Source organism: Macrobrachium rosenbergii, chromosome 57, assembly GCF_040412425.1.
Source record: "Macrobrachium rosenbergii isolate ZJJX-2024 chromosome 57, ASM4041242v1, whole genome shotgun sequence".
Lineage (NCBI taxonomy): Eukaryota > Metazoa > Arthropoda > Malacostraca > Decapoda > Palaemonidae > Macrobrachium > Macrobrachium rosenbergii.
In genome coordinates this window covers 6,846,337-6,867,890 of record NC_089797.1, presented here as the reverse complement: position 1 = coordinate 6,867,890, position 21,554 = coordinate 6,846,337, and the positions used below count along the sequence as shown (strand labels likewise).

General features: G+C 39.5%; 1 protein-coding gene and 1 long non-coding RNA gene across 10 annotated transcripts in view; one reads left to right on the top strand and one right to left on the bottom strand.

Moving 5' to 3' along the window:
- The window catches only part of LOC136836938 (uncharacterized), a 235,111-nt gene that overhangs the window by 60,484 nt on the left and 153,073 nt on the right, over positions 1–21,554 (bottom strand). The window lies entirely within an intron of this gene.
- The window catches only part of RhoBTB (Rho-related BTB domain containing), a 137,388-nt gene continuing 128,798 nt past the window's right edge, over positions 12,965–21,554 (top strand). For 7 of the 9 annotated variants that reach the window (XM_067101456.1, XM_067101454.1, XM_067101453.1 and 4 more), the window contains exon 1: positions 13,000–13,483. The gene's annotated coding sequence lies outside the window, so the exon portion shown is untranslated. Of the gene's footprint in view, positions 13,484–21,554 lie in introns of all 9 variants that reach the window. The other 2 variants (XM_067101447.1, XM_067101446.1) reach the window with 2 other exon arrangements.

The window sequence follows — 21,554 nt, the reverse complement described above, 5'->3', positions numbered from 1 at the left end:
TCAAACAAATGCATAACATACATCACAGTGCGTGTGGCTAAAGCTCTTAAACGTGAAAATGAAGATTAACAGCTATTACTCTCAAATATACTCAATTGCTATTGGCATGCGCGTGTGACACCAAGACATTGGGACCCTCACCGGCCACACAGATTTATATAGGAAGTAAGAAGAGCGCACAAGGAGAAAATTGATGAAAATTGGATGTAAGACGTGAAGGTGCAGGAATAGACAAAGAGTGTGCACAATCCATGAAGGGGTCATAGGGACGGCAGGGGGTATTTGTGGGTGTTAGATGGTAGGAAGAGTAAATATAAACATCTAAAAAGACATAAAGGAGAATTGATAGGCTAGTCAAGAGGAAAGAGAGAGAGAGCGAGAAAGCTAACAATATCTCAGGCTAAAAATGTATAGGGTGAGAAACTGCCAGCAAGGAATGTAGTCCTATATTGATAGAGTGAGTATTTGAAGAGTTGTCGAATGCATGATGGTGAAATACGCAGACCTGAACGACACATAAATACTTGCACATGCAAATGCACTCATTAATCAACACACAGATACACTATAAACGCAACAAACTTAAAAGTTTTAATGACTGAAGGAAAAATTTCGAACGTTAATACAACCTGAACAACATAATCCCGATCTAAGTTTATTTTTTGAGATCTGTGTCTCTTTGTTACGGAGTCTCCGTGACCATCATTAGATTCTAGAGTTTTCCGGTAATTAGCTAATCTGTGCCATACAGCTAAAGCTAATTAGTATGCAGTGGGGCCCACATGTATGACCAATTATAATTATCATGGAGCAGGGTGCAGTGATCCACGTACAAGACACGCCGCGGTAATTTAAGAGGTAATTGGAGTTTTTTTTTTTATTCAAGGTTAAGGATGTCATTTTAGAAAAGCTACTCTGATTTATGCAGTGGCCGATGGAATGGTCATTCACCTGCTCTTTCAGGGCCCGACACAAGTTAAAAAGATTAAACAAATTTAACTGTTTTTCTGTTTCACGTCTATCGGTCTATAAACTTACAACCATCCTTCTAAATCCGGTGAACTTAATCTTTCTTTTGGTTTCTGGGCCCCATTTTTAACCTGTTGCTGCTTTTGCCAGACTGCTATGGTGTTCTGCAAGCCTTGTTGCTCTTAATCTATTATTCTGCATGCATCATCTTAGCATATCGCCGCCTGCACCAGACTTCTAAGCCTTGCAGCAAGTCTCGTGCATCTCGTGGTGTATATCTTGGTCTATACCACAACAGCAACACCAGATCAGTATAATATCAAGAGGCGCACCTCTTGGTATTATTAATCAAAGCCCGGCCATTGACTATACAATAACTTAACACATCCACTTTCTAAAAATGATAACAATAATGAATGTTTAAAACTTTACAGGTTTTTTCTTTTCTTGCGTTTGCAGGTGGTTCCAAAAGAAGGAGAAAGTAACCGAGTTGATTCTCTCTGATGAAGATCCCATTAGCACTTGTTGCTTGAGGCCGATGATCATTTTTCTTTCTTTCGGCGGGAGATAAGTGGCTTACTGATCACTGCGATGTTTTTGTGTCGTGTTTTTTCTTGCTTGTAGTTTTTCGTGTTATTGAGCGGGGAAGGGCTAAGGTTAGACCGATTTAGCAGTTCTCTAGGCTGTCAGTAGTTAGTAGAGAGAGAGAACGAGAGAGAGATTGGTGATGGGTTTATGCGGGAAATTAACGAAGAGATGGCTTTATTTCATGACTTCTGGAACATTTATCATCACATACCTCTAAACGCCTGTCCACACTAGGAAACACTGTTTGGAAACAAAGTTTGCAAACTATCTTCAAACAGTTTCTTGGAAACTCTTTGTAAACAGTTTGCCAAGTTTGCAAACGGCTTGGAAACGGTTTGCAAACAATGTTTCCCGTCCAGACCTCAGTTGTCGTCAGGATGCCTGTTGTGCAGTGGCCTCTGTAATTTATTTGGCGGATTTAATGCACTCGGGGAGGGATAAGAGAAAGACTTGCTTGTAAATATGAATTTGTATATGTGTATATGCACATACCGGTGTGTATATGCATATGTATATGCACATATACATATATACGTATGTATAAGTGTGTATATGTATTTATATATACTTATGTATATGTATTTATATATACTTATGTATAAGTATTTATATACACATACATATATACATGTATACATCTATATAAACATATACATACATTAAACATGTGTATATCTACATCTACACACAAAAACACTAAATGTTTTCCATTCTGGACGGGAAACCAATATACGGTAAAACGTGTTTGCACACAGTTTGTCAATTTTGTTTCCAAACAGCTTCCAAGTTGTTCGCAAACTGTTTCCAAACTGTTTGTCAACAGCTTGCAAACTTTGTTTCCAAACAGTGTTTCCTTGTGTGGACAAGCCTTAACATCTCATCATACCACGAATCCCCACAGGAGAGTAGAGCCGTCAGCGCACCTCACGTGCCGTTACCTAAAGGCGTTTACAGTGTCCCTTCGGCCCTTAGACTTACGGTTACCTAAATTACCGCTTCCTTTCCTCAGTTTTGATGTCCACCACCTCTAAACTTTATTTCTTGGTGAAACTGTGGGGGATTCTTCCAGTTTCACCTTTAGATTATTATATTTCATCTCCTTATCTTGATGTCCAACCACTCCAACGGCTTCTTTTCACTTTCTTCAGCTCTGAATGGACGAAAGTGCCCCAGAGCTTGCCTTGGCGGCCTAAATTTCATAAATCAAACCAATCGGATAAGAAATAAAACCCATAATAAATCTGTTGCTTGTGTACATTAAAATCTAAACAAAGAACTTTCTTGATTCATTTTGTATGCGATGCTACAATTAAATACTTAAATGTTACTGATGCTTATAATTACAAATTTACCAGTCAACTTTAAAATACCACCCACCCTTGTCTTAGCTTTAGACGTATATAGTGAACACTTAGTTCTGCAAAAGTTTGCTGTACAACTTCAGGACCTTGAAGGCTTGTCCCATTTGAATATTTGCACGGCTTTAAATTCATTAATTATGATAATACTCTGATAACAGAAGCAAGTAGGTCGGCTGAGACAGACGCCGCCTTAACGCGCATGCACGTACTTAAATTCTTCAATTTAGAAAAATGTTGGGTGATTAGTGCAAAGGTTGCATTGTGCGCCACATTGTAGAGTACGGTGTCAGTGCTTCTTTGCACTGTGCTTTTATCCTCAACTACATGTCGTCTGATTTTTACTTCCCCGTGTTCTAGTCTCATATAGCTGTTTAACTTCTTTATCTTCACCTTCGTTTATTTGGAATCCTTGTTACAGTAGTATTCCCTCGAGCGAACCCTCCGAGAGTCAGGGAATGGGACTCGGTGGTGTAGCTAGACTCATAATGACAGTTAGTTACAAGGCATTCCAACGTGATGGTCTATACTGTGACCTTCGGATGGCTGCTACGTGAAGCTCGGACTGATCACACAACCACATAAAAGATGTAATGTAGGTTGGAGCACAAAAGGGCAAATGTCAAGTAATGATGTCTAAGAGATATGGCTAGGACTGCTTGGGGAGACGGCAGCGGCGGGGGTGGGGGACCTTTAGTTAGACCTATATCACGGCACTTACACAGAATAACGTCGTAAAAATTTATTGTGACTGGATAAGTGAATTATCTCAACAATTAAGACACTGGCCAATTTCATGTGCCTATGTACTCGACTTCATACTTATGTTTACTCCGAAACATCGCCATAAGAAAAAAAAAAATAAACTTAACAGTCTCTTAACCATTCATTAGACAGGCTGAGCAACAAGTGTAAATCCAGTCCCTTCGCCAGCAACTAAATTTACTTTATTCCTCTTCTTATTCTTTAATTTTTACTCTCTTTCAACTTTTCAAACGAACAGCTAAGCTTTACACTTTACTCTTCCCTCCCTTCGTTTCAAACTAACCGGATCCAGCCGGATTTACAAGTAATACTGTTACCTGCTGTCTTTGATTATGGAGAAAGAACCCATACAGTGTACACATTCTTGGGTCAGTCAACAAAGGCTATGGAATCTCCGCTCTTTCCATTTTTCTTAAAGAGAGAGAGACTCTCTCTCTCTCTCTCTCTCTCTCTCTCTCTCTCTCTCTCTCTCTCTCTCACACACACACACACACACACACACACACACGTACATAGAAGACATGACCTATTCCAACATACGGAAGGAACCTATACAGGTGCACGTGTACCCCAACTGAGACTCGTGATGATGTTACAGAGCTGAGTTTACTTTAGAAGTTTGGTCTTTGGTTTTGCTATGTTTCGAGACGCCCTGATTCCAGGGATGATTAGTACCATACCGAAGCCTGGACCTGCTTCTGAATACTTTCACAGGGGAAAGTGGTCAGGGAGGCTGGACTCGGGCTGGACAACGGCGATTGGCGTTAACTGAAGGAAGGCTATCCCTGTTACACACCAAAAAATATCGACACGCTTTGGGCTGATTATATATACTTGTTAATGATATTATCATTATTATTATCATCAGGATGCGGACAAGTGGAATGAACACAGAGGGCTGTTAACCATTTGGCTAAGAATATTGATTGACTGACTGACTGAATATAGAATTTAAGTCAAAGGCCAAGCACTGGGACTCATGAGGTCATTCAGCGCAGAAACGGAAACTGACAGTAATAAAGTTTGAAAGGTGTAACAGGACACCCTCGCAGTTACACTATGAATCAACTGTTAGGAGAGGTTGGAAAGTAAGATGGAAGGGAGAGAATACGAAAGGAGGTACAGTAAAAGAAACGAAAGGGGTTGCAGCCAGGGGCCGAAGGCACGCTACAAAGAACCTTAAGTAATAAAACACAAAAATAAATAAGATATGATGTTAAATTACAATAAATTACAGCACGTGCTTATTAGGTCTATTCTAACACGCGAGCATCACTGCAATCTGTCTTCGCAAACAAACAAACTAGTCAGTCGAAATAGTCTTCCCTAGACCTGCAAAATAGGATTCCGCATCTGACGAGACGAAGGTCAGGCCCTGCAAAATAAACACAGCGAAGGAACGGGACGGGAGAGGGGCCACATTTCTTTATATGGAGAATCGAGTCGTCAGTCAGCAACGCGGAAGTTTTGATCGGCTGGGCTAGACCCAGTCTCGTGGGAGAGAGAGAGAGAGAGGGCGCGAAAATGGTTCATTTCCTCTGGGAGGAAAGAGGTGGGGATGGGGTGGCTCCAGCAGAGGTACTTTTTGCTGTTTCGTTGTCCTGTGGGAACCTATTTTCCAAGAAGGGCGTGGTTCCAGAGGGTCATAGGACTTGTTAGCAAGTCTTCTGGGATGAGGGTGTTAGCCACATGCCCTTCCTTTACATAGTTACGACCCACTGTAAATGGCTAATTACCTGTTACATAATCTATTTCTTAGATCAGCTGCGGCCCTGGGGGTTTCATGGATAGTATCTGAAACGCCTGGTTCATTCGGAAATCAGACCTGGGACTAGTTGCTGATAATACGAGTGGTAACGTGATCTAAGGTTTATGGAGTGAGTGTTTTGAGGATTTGTTGATGACAGAAGAGAGGCAGAAATAAATGACATGAGCACAAGCAAATAAAGAAAAGGTTATGTGGATCAAGTGAATGTTATGAAACGGTAGTGTGACTAGTTCAAGACTTATATGTAAAAGCTCTATATTACCAAAAATTAGTGGGAGGTGTCTTGTACACTGTGTCAAAGTACCACTTCGATCAAATAATTAGTTTGAAAGATATTTGAGAAAAACGCTGACTCGCGGTCCCTGAAATGGATAGTAGAAAAGGCTCATGATAAAAATTATGGAGGTGCAGCGTAGAGAGTGCTGAGGGTGCAGGGTGCAGGAGACAAATAGTTAATGATGATGATTTATGAGATTTAGTTTGTCAACTCAAGCACGGGGGTTACTTTCGGCCACTCAGCGCTTAGGGCTGTGAAAGGTGGAGTTGGGGTGGTTGAACGCAAAAAAAAAAAAGATACCCAGAAAACCAAGGAAATGAAAGGGTGATTAAAAGTGTTTATGATGAAAGTGAAATATGTGGTAGAATGTGTAGACAGGAGAGTGACTGGTTTGGCGCAAAAGTGGGTCTGAGCTCAGAGTGCGTCGTTTCCAGTGTGATTTAATATCACTTTTACAAATGAATAGCGTGAAAAGAGAATCCAGAGAAATAACATATGTGAAATAAGTTAAGTATACCTTAGTTTAACCAGACCACTGAGCTGATTAACAGCTAAAACAAGAGGTTGTGAATGGAGTGTGGAGTGGCTGATGACTGACTATAACACAGCTGATTGGGAATAGTGAGGAGAAATTACTAAAATTATAGAAATATTTTGAAACAGTTTGCGGCAACAGAAATTTCAATTTTCATTTGCACAGCAGTAACCTCCGTCGTCATTCCCTGGGCATGGGGTGGGGGGACACTTTAGAGACCCACAAGAGAAATTTGACTTAGAAGATATTGGAGACTTATTAAAATCAGCGACCCAGATTAAGCTGACTAAAGAAAATTTGACGAACAAAAATATCATAAGACTAAAATGAAAATCACGAAAATGGAACGAAGAATGTTGTTATGGTTGATTTGTCTTCGTTCCAGGAAAATGGAACGAAGAATGTTGTTATGGTATAATTAACACATGGTGGTATATGTGAGAAGAGGGGAGTCACAGAATTGGTGACGTCGCGACGGTAGCAGTGTGGGTGCAAAAGATGGTTCGAACTTGTATGAAGAACGGTTGATGATAGGTTGGTGAAACGGATATAATTATGAATTGTTAGAAGAAAGGCAAAGAGGTAGGCCTTGAAAGTGCTTGACACATGGATTGGTAAAGGTGCTTTAACAGAAGCAAGAGGAGAGAGAGAGAGAGAGAGAGAGAGAGAGAGAGAGAGAGAGAGAGAGAGAGAGTTGAATGGATCATTGTTTCTACTGCAGGGTCGTTTGATGTGATACTGATGAGCATGCTGTGCAGGGTAAGAAGGGACGAATGTTGCGAAAGTTTTCTTTTTGGGTATTCACCCTCGATTTAACAGCTGAGAAATAGAAGTGGCAGTGACCATATTATCCTGGTTTCTCTGAAGTATCACCCTGTTGGGAGAAACAGCTTTACACGATGTATATATATATATATATATATATATATATATATATATATATAAACATATATATATATACTGTATATATATAGATATATATATATATATATATATATATATATATATATATATATATATATATGTATATATATAAACATATATCTATATATATATAAACATATATCTATATATATACTGTATATATATACATATATATATACATATTCGTATATATATACATATATATACATATACATCTATATAAATACACGTATGTATATATACACATATACATCTATATAAATATAAATACCTATATATCTATCTATCTATATATATATATATATATATATATATATATATACATACATGCAGATACACACACACATATACTGTATATTATATATGCATGCATGTATGTTCATACATACTAGTGGCATGTGGCATGCAAGCTCTTCAAAAAAAAAAAGAAAAAAACTCACTGAGAACCAAAATATTGTCATCAGAAGCCTGTCTCTCTAGGGTGAAAAGACTATGTAGTCAAAAATTATCACAGTAATATTTATTACTGTAAAAATTATTATCGTCCAAATTGTTATTGCAGTTGTTTCATTACTGTTACTGTTGTCGTTATAAACACGCAAGCAAAGAATAAAAAAAAAAAAAAACACAATCGCTCAGGGGCAGCGTTTGAATCAAGTGCCAAAAAACTTGTCTGAAGGAAAAAACTCGTTTAAGGCAAGATCAGTATGGGATGCTTTCTTAAGGCACTCCACTTTTTTGGCAGAGTATCTCGGCTCAATCGCTGTAATAAAATAAAGGTGTCTTAAGTCATCAGCTTACAGAGAGAGAGAGAGAGAGAGAGAGAGAGAGAGAGAGAGAGAGAGAGAGAGAGAGAGAGAGAGAGAGAGAGAGAGAGAGAGAGAGAGAGAGAGAGATGTTGATGCTCAAGGATTTTGGTAACTGGAAAAAATAGTTTAACTTACATTAGATATTACTAATACGTTACGAATAAAAAATAAAACGACCACATACATACATACATACTTATAATATATATATATATATATATATATATATATATATATATATATATATATATATATATATATATATATATATATATATGCAACCTCGTACAAAACAAGGAATTAATTGCTTGGGCCTTCATAGGACAAGCCCAAAGCGGTGCATCCTTCCATCAGACCCACACCTCTAGTTCGTGCAGCGAATGTTCTGATCACTGAACTGAAGAGTATGACTTCGCCTTCCCCAGAATTCAGCTCTTGAAGTTCTTATCCTTCCTGCCTTTGTTCTCACCATGCACATGTCCCTGATAACCTTGGAGTGGTCGTCCATGCAAAGGTATTTTATAATACCACTTTCTTCCTTTTGCTGTAGAAGTAGGGGAGTCAGCCGAGCCAGTTACACCCATCTTCTCTCTACCGGTGACTGGACACTTGCGAAGCTTTTAATAAAATCCACTCCGTACACACCAGGAGGTTTGCATGATTACTGAGATCATCTGACAGCTGCTGTCTCAGTGGTAAGGCAATGTTTTCATTTTCCTGGTAGCTGCAGCAGACAAAGCATACCTTCTTGTACTGGCCTTACTATTGAAGACACCAACCTGGTAAGAGGTAGACTTTCCTAGGACTGCACTACCAGAAAGCAGGAGCTGTTAGCACAGTCAGATGGTAGAGATCTAAGACTGCAAGTCTTCTGGGGTGCAGCTCTCTACTGATATCTCAGTCTAGAAGGTTCACTGGGTGCAAGCAACTGTTCTGTCCTTGCCAGCCACGCTTCGCTGCCAGCCATGACTAGTCTACAGACGAGTCATCGGATACTGTTCTCCAGCAAGAATAGATTACAATTTTTTATAAACTCATCAATTTCGTGATACCTTGAATATATTCAGCCAAGTTACCTTGATAACATTTACAACTACCAACATTACAAACTGCCAAGTATGCAATTTCAACCATCTATTCAACAAGCTAAAATTCCTAACTCACAACACGGATAAGGGAAAAGAACCTCCATTGTACAATGAAAGCATGATACTTGAAATGAAAGCAGGAACCAAATTAACAGATTAACAAGTAATTTTATATGAAAGCACAATGAAGTTGATTCAAGGAATTTTTATATGGCCACAATCGCAATATGAAGGCAAGGGAGTTACAGTACCAGTTTTGTGTCTTTCTTTGAAAAATTTTAACAACTTGAATTACCATTTTAACCGCAATACCTGAATCATCAGAGGCTGTTACCAGAGCAATGATTACTATTAGGTTGAACTTTAAAAAAAAACAGACTGGTACACACAAACAGTTTTTTTTTGTGGAACAGCCTCGCCTGAAAAAAACTGAGCGTGAGAAATGCACAGATATGTTATCAGAGTGTTTGAGGTTATTTGTCCATGTAGAAAGAATCGAGGGAGGAGGAGGAGGAGGAGGAGGAGGAGGAGGAGGAGGAGGAGGAGGAGGAGGAGGAGGAGGAGGAGGAGGAGACTCAGAAAGTGCTAGATAGGTGGCGTGGAAGACGTCTCGGAAAGGAAGGTTCTTAATACTGAGGAAACGTCAAAATACATGTATAGAGGTTCCATGTCGGTGATGAAGATAATTTCATTTTTTTTCTCTTGGTGCACTTCCTCTTACGTGAAACGACTTTATCTTGATAAAACCACTTCGATTTTTATCCCCAAAATTACATCCATCCATTATAGTACTAATAATCTCTCAAGAACAGTGTCATACCAGGACAAATTTTCAAGACTTCCTTCATCGCTGCAAAATCGAAAAAGTCGGGCGTGTTCATTTGGGCAGAGTCACACGAGTCGGGGAAAACGGCTGACTAAAAAAGATGCCATCAAATTTGGGTGACCCTGTCTTCACTGACGTCATCTCCTCTATAATCATCATCATCATTATCCGTGACATTTCAAGAACATCCCAAGGGGGAGATATTTTAGAGAATATCGTTCAATCAGGCCATTTCATTTTATAATTTCTCCATCGACCTTATCGACCCGTTTCGTCTAAATGTTACCAGAACGCATCCTCGGCCGGACAGACCGAACCACAGCAGATCTGCTCGAACGAGTTTCAACTCTTTTAGACCAATTTCAACCAATCCTTGTGCGTTAAAAGCCGAAGGGAAGACACACATAGTTATCGATTGCGGATAAAGAATGAGCATCGTATCTTAGAATATCCCCTATATTCGAATTCGCCCATCCGTTTCAGTTTAATGACGGCAGAAAGCAACTTTGACCGCGGCGCTGAAACTTTATTGATGCTTAATGCCTCCTTATCCGTTAAAAAAAAGGTCCATTTATGAACTTAAGAATTAGACGCTGAAACTATTTTGCTTTTTGGAAACAGCGTCAACTATGAGTTCGTCAAGTAAACCTCTTCACGAAAGTGGTGGAATGGACTATAAAATTTAACCCGAAGGCCAAGCCCTGGGACTTATGAGGTCATTCAGCTCTGAAAGGGAAACTGAGAGTAAAAATGTTTGAAAGGTGTAACAGGAGGAAAACCTCGCAGTTGCACCATGAAACAATTGTTAGGAGGGGATGGAAATTAAGATGGAAGAGAGAGAATTGAACGGAGGTGCATTAAAAGGAATGAAAGGGGTTGGACCTAGAGGCCGAAGGGGCACTGCAAAGAACCTTAAGTAATGCCTACAGAGCACCACGTGAGGTGCACTGACGGCACACTACACCCCTACGGGTTTCACAAAAGTGTTAAAGGCATATGAATGTTACTTCAAGCTACCGAGAGGAACCAGGAAACTATTTAATATTTATGGATTATACTAGTGTTCTCCTTACCCACGAAAAATCCTGATCCAGGGTTAGAATCTTGGTGTTGAGAAGTTTTTCATTTCATTCTCAAAATCTGGATTCAAGGTTGTCAGTGGAGTGTTAAAGATACGGGAGAACAGCTAACCTCTTCTTTAAGATGTCTTGAAACTTCAAACGCATTGACTTTCCTGTGTGCTGTTGAACAAGCCTTTAACTCTGCAACACAGCCAGAGAAACAGTTTCGCAAAGAAACCGAGGCAAAGAAATACTGGTGCTTGTAGTCCCACCGACAGGAAGTGCCGCCTTCGGTGTACCGAATGGCATGTCTCCCACAATAATTTATTTTAGAGAGTCTTGACAAAGTAGGATGTCGTTGCACATTTTAGCTAAAACAGATTTTGGCATACGTTTCACCTTCCAGTATCAACCAGTCTGCTGTAAAATACCTTGTGGTTCTGTTAACCAAAGCAGTGAATTAGGTAGTTAACTGTTGTGGGCTGCAGCCAGACCTGCTGAGGACCGGTGGGTAAAAATTCACTTAACAATATTTTTTGTTGAAATTATAATAAAAAATCAGTTTAATAATAATAACTATAGCTATTTTTACCATACTGATAAGAAATGTATCAACATATTTTACTGCATTCGTAAGCTGGAAGCAATGACCGCAAAACACGTGACGCCCAGTATTTTCAAGGTCAAATATCCGGACTTTACAGAGTCTGATGAATTATTAGCGGCTGTCTGACAAGACGTTTACATAAATATGCAATTTACAGGTTTATTTGGACAGTACCGTAACCTGCCGAATTGTCTCATGTATTCCTAATTCAGCATTCATTATTTGGATTTCTTGCCTAGTATCCTGTACCATGGAAGACTGGACATTTTCATTAATATTAATTTTAATATATATTAAAATTTTGGGTAATGAGCTCTACGTTTGATTATCATAAAATATTAATAAATAAAATGTAGAATTGTATAAGTACTTGATCTATTTATGAGTAAGATGCAACAAAAAAAAAATGACCTGAATATTTCTGTCATTTATCTATATTTTTCTTACATCAAATATAATGGAAATCTGAACCTCAATAGCCTCCACAAACATCTTATCTTACTACAGAACCTTCGATTGTCTTCAGTCATTGTCCCAAATCTTTGTCCTCCATTGTCCAGTTCTATCCCCACTCTCATGTCCTCACAAGAGTACGAGAGACGCTGCCTAATATTTCTCATCAGAAGTCTCCATCAACGGATTTTTTCTTTCAGCCATTCTACGGAAGTTCCGTGCCGAAATTGGCAACGTTTCGCTATTCATCTGTGTAACAATGAATCACCTTGGACGCAGTCTTGTTTTTACCACTTTTTTTTTTTTTGTCCTTTTCTTTGGATGGGCACGGAACAATCATGTAACTTGTATACGCGACTATTTGGCTGCGTTCAAATATCTTTTTTTTATTTGAAGAAGTCTTTGATATACTCTAAGCTACTATGAACTATCAGCCTACTGATGGTTTGTAATTACAGACAAAGAAATTACTTATGACAATATATGTGACTCTTTCCTCTTCTCGTACTAACCACTAATTTGGATTTAGTCACTGTTTGAATATTTTAATTTGTTTAAAAAGAGAAGTCTATCGTTTTCCGCATTAGGTTCTCGCAACTTCAATGACTTTGTAATTAGACAAACAAACTATTTAGAACAAAACGCTGGAATGTATCCTCTGTCCAGGAGGACGGGACAGTTTATCTCCTGCAAATCACTTTTTTTTTTTACATCGCAGTTCAATTCCTAATCCGTGTACGCCTGAGCTGACATTTAATATATAAAAAATTGTTTTCTAGCTCTTCAGTGACTTGTAAATTAAAACGACAAAAGACTATTCTGGATAAAATAATAAGATTTAATTTGAGGGGCAAGTTTACGGCGAGGGTTCTGCCCGCGGGAGGTATCTGGCATTCGGGCTTAGCAACACATGGCAACCGGACCCGTTCGTCCCACACCCTAGCGGCGGCCTTGCCAATTGTTATTGCTTCAGTCTCGCCTTGTCCTTGTGAGTGGTGATACCTCTCTCGTCAGCCGCCGTCGACTGATACCACCGTCACACAACGCCCTAAATCAGAGAGAGATTCAATTACCGGGCGAGGGGAAATCGCATGTAAATGAAAGGTGAATGCGTGTCGGGTGCAGAGATATTGGCCATTTATCGGGCACGAGGGCAGCCCCGATCGAGTGCTTATCGATTCTTTTACGTGTGTGTGAGAGAGAGAGGAGGTGGTGGGCTGGTCGCTGGTGATTCCTTCCCGTTTCGGGGTTCTGTGGGGATGTTGTCATTCTCGAAACGATCTTTTGTGTGAAAAGGTGTTGTGACTCATCAGACAAAACAGTTTACTCTCGCTAAAACAATCTAATGCTTTCCTGAAGACAGCGTTCTTCTTCATCTTATCTCGCTTTGTGAAATACGGACTGAAGCTTTCTATGTTGGAGTAAAAAAAAAGGGTCCGATTCATCATCCATGAGGTAGGTTGTTCACTTCTTCTTTTTCTCTCATTCACGTGTGGCGTTTGACATCTTTAAGCGATGGTTTTGTTTTTAAATTTCTACTCCACAGAACGAACTAAGTCTTCGTAGAAAATGCATATAAAACGTTTCACAGAGATAGCATCGAGTACTGTTGCTATCTCCTCTCGCTATTGTTTACAAACATGCTGTGACGTCACAGTGGACGAGTGACTTCATTATTTTGGGTTTCCTTCGCAAAAATCCGAGTATTCTGGACATTCGAAACGATATTCCTCTGCGTTATAGATTCTGCTTTCGTCTCGGATACCTTGGTACACAAATGAAAGAGTGGCTGATGAGTAAAAAGAGCAAATCGTTATATTAAAAGCACGATAGATTTCAGACACCAACTGTTGTCTGCAAGTGAGGGGAACATGGATGCATTCGGCCTTCTTACAGCGGATTTCATTCATATCGGAGTTTTAAGCTGTTCAGTACGGCTTTAAATTGGTTTTGCGGATGCGGTGTTCATAGTTAATGAGCTGATAAAGATTTATATTAGCCAATATAGAAGTATGGGCTGCGATGTAACGTTAAACGGATGGATACAGCCCAGCTTACGGTTGACATTTTAGGAATTTGTACAGAATCTGTTTTGCTGTCGAACTTACCAAGATTCTCTCGCCCCTGATATTATGAAATCACGCGTATTATGAGGAAACTATATATTTTTCCCCATGAAATTATTGGATTATCATTGGATTCTCGATGCAAGTGTAAGTCATGTTTGTTGGACAGATGCAACAGGGTTGCTGATAGATAGCCTACTGGTGCTGCCGGTAAATTCTATGTTTGCTTCTGAATTCGAGGGATAAATGCTTTGCAAATTTTGATTAAGTAGAAGCAGCACTAATATACTCATGATTTAAGGCACAGTCAGTTACGTATTCTTGATTAAACGTACCATCACATATATTCACTAACGAGCATTTCTCAATTAGGAAGTGACTGAAAGAAAATTAAGGCAGATCACAGCCACAGTCATGTTACGTGCTAAGCTAATGGCACAGGCCTACACTAATATATATATTTGTTTATTTATATATATAATATTGAGATGAATTTGTTAGTTTCATCACCTTTGCGTGCCAGTTGTGACCCACTACAGTAGAGGAAGTACTGGGTATATTTAATGCATAGGCCAAGAGACGCACTTTGGTGCTTTGGTGTTATAAGGAAATTGTCTATGTCGGTTTGTCTTTGTCTGAAGGGGTAGGCAAGCACCTAAAGTGTTTAGGGATGACATTGCCAGTCACATAACATTTTCTTGACCCCATCTGCACCTTAGCCTACTTGTGTTGTGCAACTGTCAGTTAAATCATTCTCTGCTCAGGTCAAGAGAGGCATAGGCATAGGAAGTCTTCTGGAAATGTGTCCAGTTACTCTGCTGACTTGGGTTTGAACTGTGGGACCTCATATTAGTGCTGTAAGAACCCTGCTAACAAAACCTCAAGATCTCTCTCTCTCTCTATATATATATATATATATATATATATATATATATATATATATATATATATATATATATATATATATATATATATTTATATATATATTTATATAATATTACTAACAGGACCTCATTCTCCTGTTAGTAACTGTACTAATGCATAGAACAATTGTATATATATATATATATATATATATATATATATATATATATATATATATATATATATATATATATATATATATATATTATCACTTTTACCAGATAGGCTATACGATATATATATATTTTAAGCTTCAGTGACCTCATAACTTTCGACTTTCTAGCGTCTTGTTTTTTTTAGGTTGATAAGCCTACTTTCTGGAGAAAAGTAAACAAATATGCTTTCACCTTTCACCACGAGTTCAGCGAGGACCCACTTTGTTCTCACACTCTCGGATATGGGCGTGTAATAATAGGCGTATTCGGTAAAAGTGAGAGGAAGTCGAGATGTTGAGAGATTGTGGCTATTACACAAACATATATGTTTATATATTTATATATGTATATACATAATACACTGGAAAGGAATATCATTGAATCTAGCTTTATAAAAGAAAGTTATGGCCTTGATATGAATATTTGTCAAGGCATGTATAAACTTGATCCCACAGTTTCAAAAGAACTTTGCAACACGTCTGAATTTTAAGGAAGGCCGCAGAGATGTATGGAAAAAGGCTTATCATATTTGTAAGGACAGGACGGGAACAGTAGTACTATTGAGTTTTTTCGTCCCTCCCCCCTGACACCAGTCAGGTGTGGGTTTGTAGCCTCCAACGGTCTATATGTTTGTCGGCATTATCCCTTCGGTAATTAGCCTATCGTGATTTCTACCTAGCCCTAATGATTTTTGTCGCCACTCCCCCTTTTGGCACCTGTCAGTGGTGGATCCGAAGTCTCAAACGGATGTGTATGTTCGTCAGTAATGGCCCTGTAGTATGTACAGGTATATTGTGATTTCCAACGTTATAGTTCTTCGTTGGGCGAGTGGGTTCCGTTCTCTCCTAGCACTCTGCTGGCTGCGAGTTCGAATCTCCGACCGGCCAGTGAAGAATAAGAGGAATTTATTTCTGGTGACAGAAATTCGTTTCTCGGTATATATAATGTGGTTCGGATTCCACAATAAGCTGTAGGTCCCGCTGCTAGGTAACCAGTTGGTTCTTAGCCACGTAAAATAAGTCTAATCCTTCGGGCCAGCCCTAGCAGAGCTGTTAATCAACTCCGTGGTGTGGTTAAACTAAGATATACTTAACTTATGTATCAGTCATTCGCCAATGGCTGCTTAATAAAGTCGAAATCGATGAGGACCTACACCCCACTCTTTATTTTTTCACCTGTGGTGATGTCTGGTAATGAATCACGTGTTAAAGTGATTATAATAACTAATTATATATATATATATAAATTATGGCTCTATGTTTTACTGGACATTTACTGAAACAAACAATTGATGAGACAATGCTTTCTGTTAAGGGACTCTTAGTGGACATGGCTTTGCATTACTAATTATTGCTAGCATTTTTTTTTTCTGTGTTAGTTGGTGGTCATTACATACACACAACTACTCGTATACTTCTTATGTTCTCTCTCTCTCTCTCTCTCTCTCTCTCTCTCTCTCTCTCTCTCTCTCTCTCTCTCTCGTTGTTGTACATTTCTTAATTCTTGTTCAGTATTTGTAACTCGTTTCAAATGTTGTACATTTATTATTTGATTTGTTGTTTGCTTTTTAATTGATTTATATCTGAAAACTTATTTTAAAGTAAACTTCGCCATCCAGCGGTTTGATATCTTTGTTTGGTGGTTTTCGTAGGCCTAAACACTGCTCTCTCTGTCTCTTGTGAATGCTCGTTTAGGCTTATATTTTCAAACCCCCTTCTCTTGGTTAAACGGTACCTCTCTTAGGATGTAGACTCTCTCTCTCTCTCTCTCTCTCTCTCTCTCTCTCTCTCTCTCTCTCTTGCTCTTGCGAGTGCTCGTTTAGGCCTATTTTTCTCAAACCATATCCTCGTTAAACGGTACCTCTGTTAGGATGTCTCTCTCTCTCTCTCTCTCTCTCTCTCTCTCTCTCTCTCTCTCTCTCTCTCTCTCATTTAGTTTGGACAATTGAATGAACTGTAGGAGAAATGTTTGGTATGCTGATTGCGCCATTCCCTATCGCAAGGACGGATTCAGACGCGCACGAACGCACACAAAACAATCAATTGCCTAGCGACATGTCTTTCCAAAAATGGAAGACATTGTGAAGGCAACACCTTGGGTGCCAAGATCCGCCTGACGCATTGACTTTTCATTTATTTATTCGTTTTGTTTATTACATTATAGATTTATACTCTGATTTTGTCTTACTGATTTTTTCTGCTACGAAAAGTGGAATAAGTATGTTTTTCTTATGTAAGTTAAAAATGGCTCTTGGTATTTGCGTTTACTAGTATAGAAAAAAAATTGCCAAGTGTTGAGACTATTTCCACAAAAGCCTAACTGTTACTACCCGTGCTTGAGGGTGCAAGCAGTACTTTCTCGCTCCTCGCTATTTCTTTTGTAAATATTTACTTTTATTGCCAATTTATACAGAAACTATAATTAATTGTTTTTCATAATTTTTACTCCTAATCAATTTTACGGTTATTTCTTTCAACCATATTATTTTTATTATTATTATTATTATTATTATTATTATTATTATTATTATTATTATAAGAAGTTGTGATTAATCTGCCCTTAAAATAGGAAGCAAGAAAAACGAAGAAAAATGTAATGCATTACACAGGAAAACAACCAGTTGAGTCAATAAACAAGCTTGAGTATACGATATACGTAACGCAAATAATCAGATGAGATGAGCAAAGCCAGGATAATGAAGGCGAAGGGGAAATGTCGAATCAGATTCACAATACAACCCCCTCTCACACTCTCCAACATAAATATATATATGTTAATGATAGCCCCAGGAAAGAAAATATACACAAAGAGGGGAAACTAATGTAAATCCGTCTTGTGTATTTATGTGAGTGAGTGGAGTTCTCATTAGCCGGAAATGATTGTCAGAGCACGACTGTTGTCCATCTCGTCCCTGGCTACCTGTATCCTCGGGAAGGTGCCATGAATATGGATACAAGGGGTTATTATAAGGGTGTTAGGGGCATTGATGAAGCCCCTCACTGAAAGTAGGGGATTACTTTCACAGCACCCTCGCTGAAAATTGGGATTGCTCTCTCAATGCTCTGGCTGAAAATAGGGGATTACTTTTACAGCACCTCGCTGAAAATATGGATTGCTCTCTCAGTGCCCTGGCTGACAATAGGGGATTACTTTCAGAGTACCCTCGCTGAAAATATGGATTGCTCTCTCAACGCCGTGGCTGAAAATAGGGGATTACTTTCAGAGTACCCTCGCTGAAAATAGGGATTGCTCTCTCAATGCCCTGGCTGAAAATAGGGATTACTTTTACAGCACCCTCGCTGAAAATATGGATTGCTCTCTCAACGCCCTGGCTGAAAATAGGGGATTACCTTCAGAGTACCCTCGCTGAAAATATGGATTGCTCTCTCAACGCCCTGGCTGAAAATAGGGGATTACTTTCAGAGTACCCTCGCTGAAAATATGGATTGCTCTCTCAATGCCCTGGCTGAAAATAGGGATTACTTTTACAGCACCCTCGCCGAAAATGTGCATTGTTCTCTCAACGCCCTGGCTGAAAATAGGGGATTACTTTCATAGCGCCCTCGCTGAATATAGGGATTGCTCTCTCAGTGCCCTGGCTGAAAATAGGGGGTTACTTTTACAGCACCCTCGCTGAAAATATGGATCTCTCAACGCCCTGGCTGAAAATAGAGGATTACTTTCACAGCACCCTAGCTGAAAATAGGGATTGCTCTCTCAGTGCCATGGCTGAAAATAGGGGGTTACTTTCATAGTACCCTCGCTGAAAATAGGGATTACTCCCTCAGTGCCCTTGTTGAAAATAGGGGATTATTCTCTCAATGCCCTTGCTGAAAATAGGGATATTACTCTCAATGCCCTCGCTGAATATAGCGGATTACTCACCCAGTACCGTTGTTGAAAATAGGGGATTACTCAGTACCATTGCTGAAAGTAGGGAATTACTCTTTCACGTACCCTCTGAAAATAGGGATTACTCTTTCAGGTACCCTCTCTGAAAACAGGGATTACTCTTTTAGGTACCCTCTCTGAAAATAGGGATTACTCTTTCAGGTACCCTCTCTGAAAATAGGTGATTACTCTCAGTGCCCTCTCTGAAAATATGGGATGACTATCTCGGTACCCTCGCTGAAAATGGGGGATTACTCTCTCAGTGTCCTGGCTGAGAACAGAGGATTGCTCTGTCAATGCCCTCGCTGTAAATGGGGATTACTCTCTCAGAGCCTTTGCTGAAAACAGGGGATGACTCTCTCAGCACCTTCCTTAAAAATTGCGGATGATTCTCTCAAAGCCTTTGCTGAAAATAAGGGATTACTCTCAGTTGCCTGGGTGAGAATAGGGAATTGCTCTCTCAGTGCCCTCGCTGAAAATAGATTACTCTCTCAGAGCCTTCACTGAAAATAGGGGATGATTCTTTCAGTACCTTTCCTAAAAATAGGGGATGACTCTCAGTACCTTCCTTGAAAATAGGGATGACACTTTCAGTAATCTCGCTGAAAATGGGGATTAACTCTCACAGTGTCCTGGCTGAGAATAGGGATTGCTCTCTCAGAAAATAGGGGATTACCCTCTCAGTGGCCAGGCAGAGAATAGGGGATTGCTCTCTCAATGCTCTCTCTGAAAATAGGGTTGACTTTCAATACCTTCCCCGAAAATAGGGCTGATTCTCTCACTAATCACGCTGAAAATAGGGATTACTCTCTCGTTGCCCTCGCTACTACTAACGGATTCATTTTTAATCTATTCTGATTTGATATATGACCATAGTCTGTTGTTTTTTAATTTTTTTTAATTATGTTTAGCTAGTTAATGGCATATCTTGTAGATGATGACAGCTAATAATAATGTAATGCTAGGTATATTAATAGCTTGTATAAATGAGCATGCAGATTTTTTTTATGCAACTCTGACTGACGTTCTCAATCGACAAGCGCCACAGGTCGTCTCACATTGAGCGCTGCTTCTCCTCTCCCCCCTCACCAACTCTCTCTCTCTCTCTCTCTCTCTCTCTCTCTCTCTCTCTCTCTCTCTCTCTCTCTCTCTTTTTGCTTGTCACTTTAAACAAGTGAAGTCTTACATGCGCTTTTCGGCCGCAGCCCGAACTTCTTCTCTGACCCCTCCTCCCCCTTCCCCACCCACCCATCCGTACTACCCCCTCACCCTAACCCCCTCCTCCTCCCGCGTTAAAAGTTAAGTAAGGTCAAAGCATTTCTTTTGGTATTAGGAGTGGGTCACGAGGTCTTCGATCCGAGCATGAAGGAGTTTTTGATGATTTAAGTCTCGCCGGGCTTTGAATTCTCTCATTTCTTCCTGTTTCCTCTATATCATTTAACATCCTTTGCTTCTCAGACTTGAGATAAGGATTTTGGGTTGTAGCTGTCCTCAGTGTCTGCTCAAAAATGACTTATGATTTTGAAAGAATAGAAAAATGAAGAAAAAACTGGTTTTTTCCATACTAGGCTTTGTTTGTGCCTCTCAGTGGCGTCGAAGGTGTTATAAACATATTGATTATTCCACCAGGGTAACCGGTGGGTTAAGCTTACTGTTTGTTTGATGGGACTTGAAGGTATGCAGAACCACTTGGCATGCACATCGTGAACTGATGTTTACCAAAATGTGGTGCTCGAAGATGCCAGAAAGAAATTCTTCCAACACAAGTGAGAGGGCCAGTTTGGCACTGCGGTATTGTTCTGAGGACCTCCAGGATACAAGAGATGTGTGACGGGGCAGAAATGAGGATGCTGAGGTGAACTTACGGATATCTGCAGTAAAGGACTGAATAAAAAATAATGAGAGAGGAGTGTGTTGTTGTGGGTTTGTGAATTATTTAACACATGGATGCGTTGGGGGATGTCTGAAGAATGAACGAGTGAATGCTTCGTAAAACGCATATATACTCTGTTCTGTTCCCTTCGCCGACTGTACATCGAGTCAGTAACCCTCTGTCTCCAGATAGGCTTGTTCTGGGCACTTTCTTCCCCCACTTTCTTCTCAATAGTTTCGCTGGCACTGACATAAATCAAACTTCACAGTGTCGAATCAGTGCAGAAGAGGGTGTCTTTGTTCCTTCTCTGCACGGTATTTCACCGTATGATACAGCCTATTCCTTTAAGAAGGCATGTCCAATGGGATACTGTACATAGAGTGCAGTGGAAGAAATTTTTGTTGGCCGTTCACATTATCTTATCTGTTTGTTTTCTGTCAATATGTCTTTGATTTGTTTTGGATTTTTTTTTTATTTTATTGGTACGTGAATCACATTGATGTTTTTCTTTGTTTTTTGTCTTTTTCACAGTAAAACTGATATTTGATTGTTTTCGTTACGGATTTAAGTACATCTTGAATACTTTTACGAACTGGTTACATCCAACTCTGGTCTTA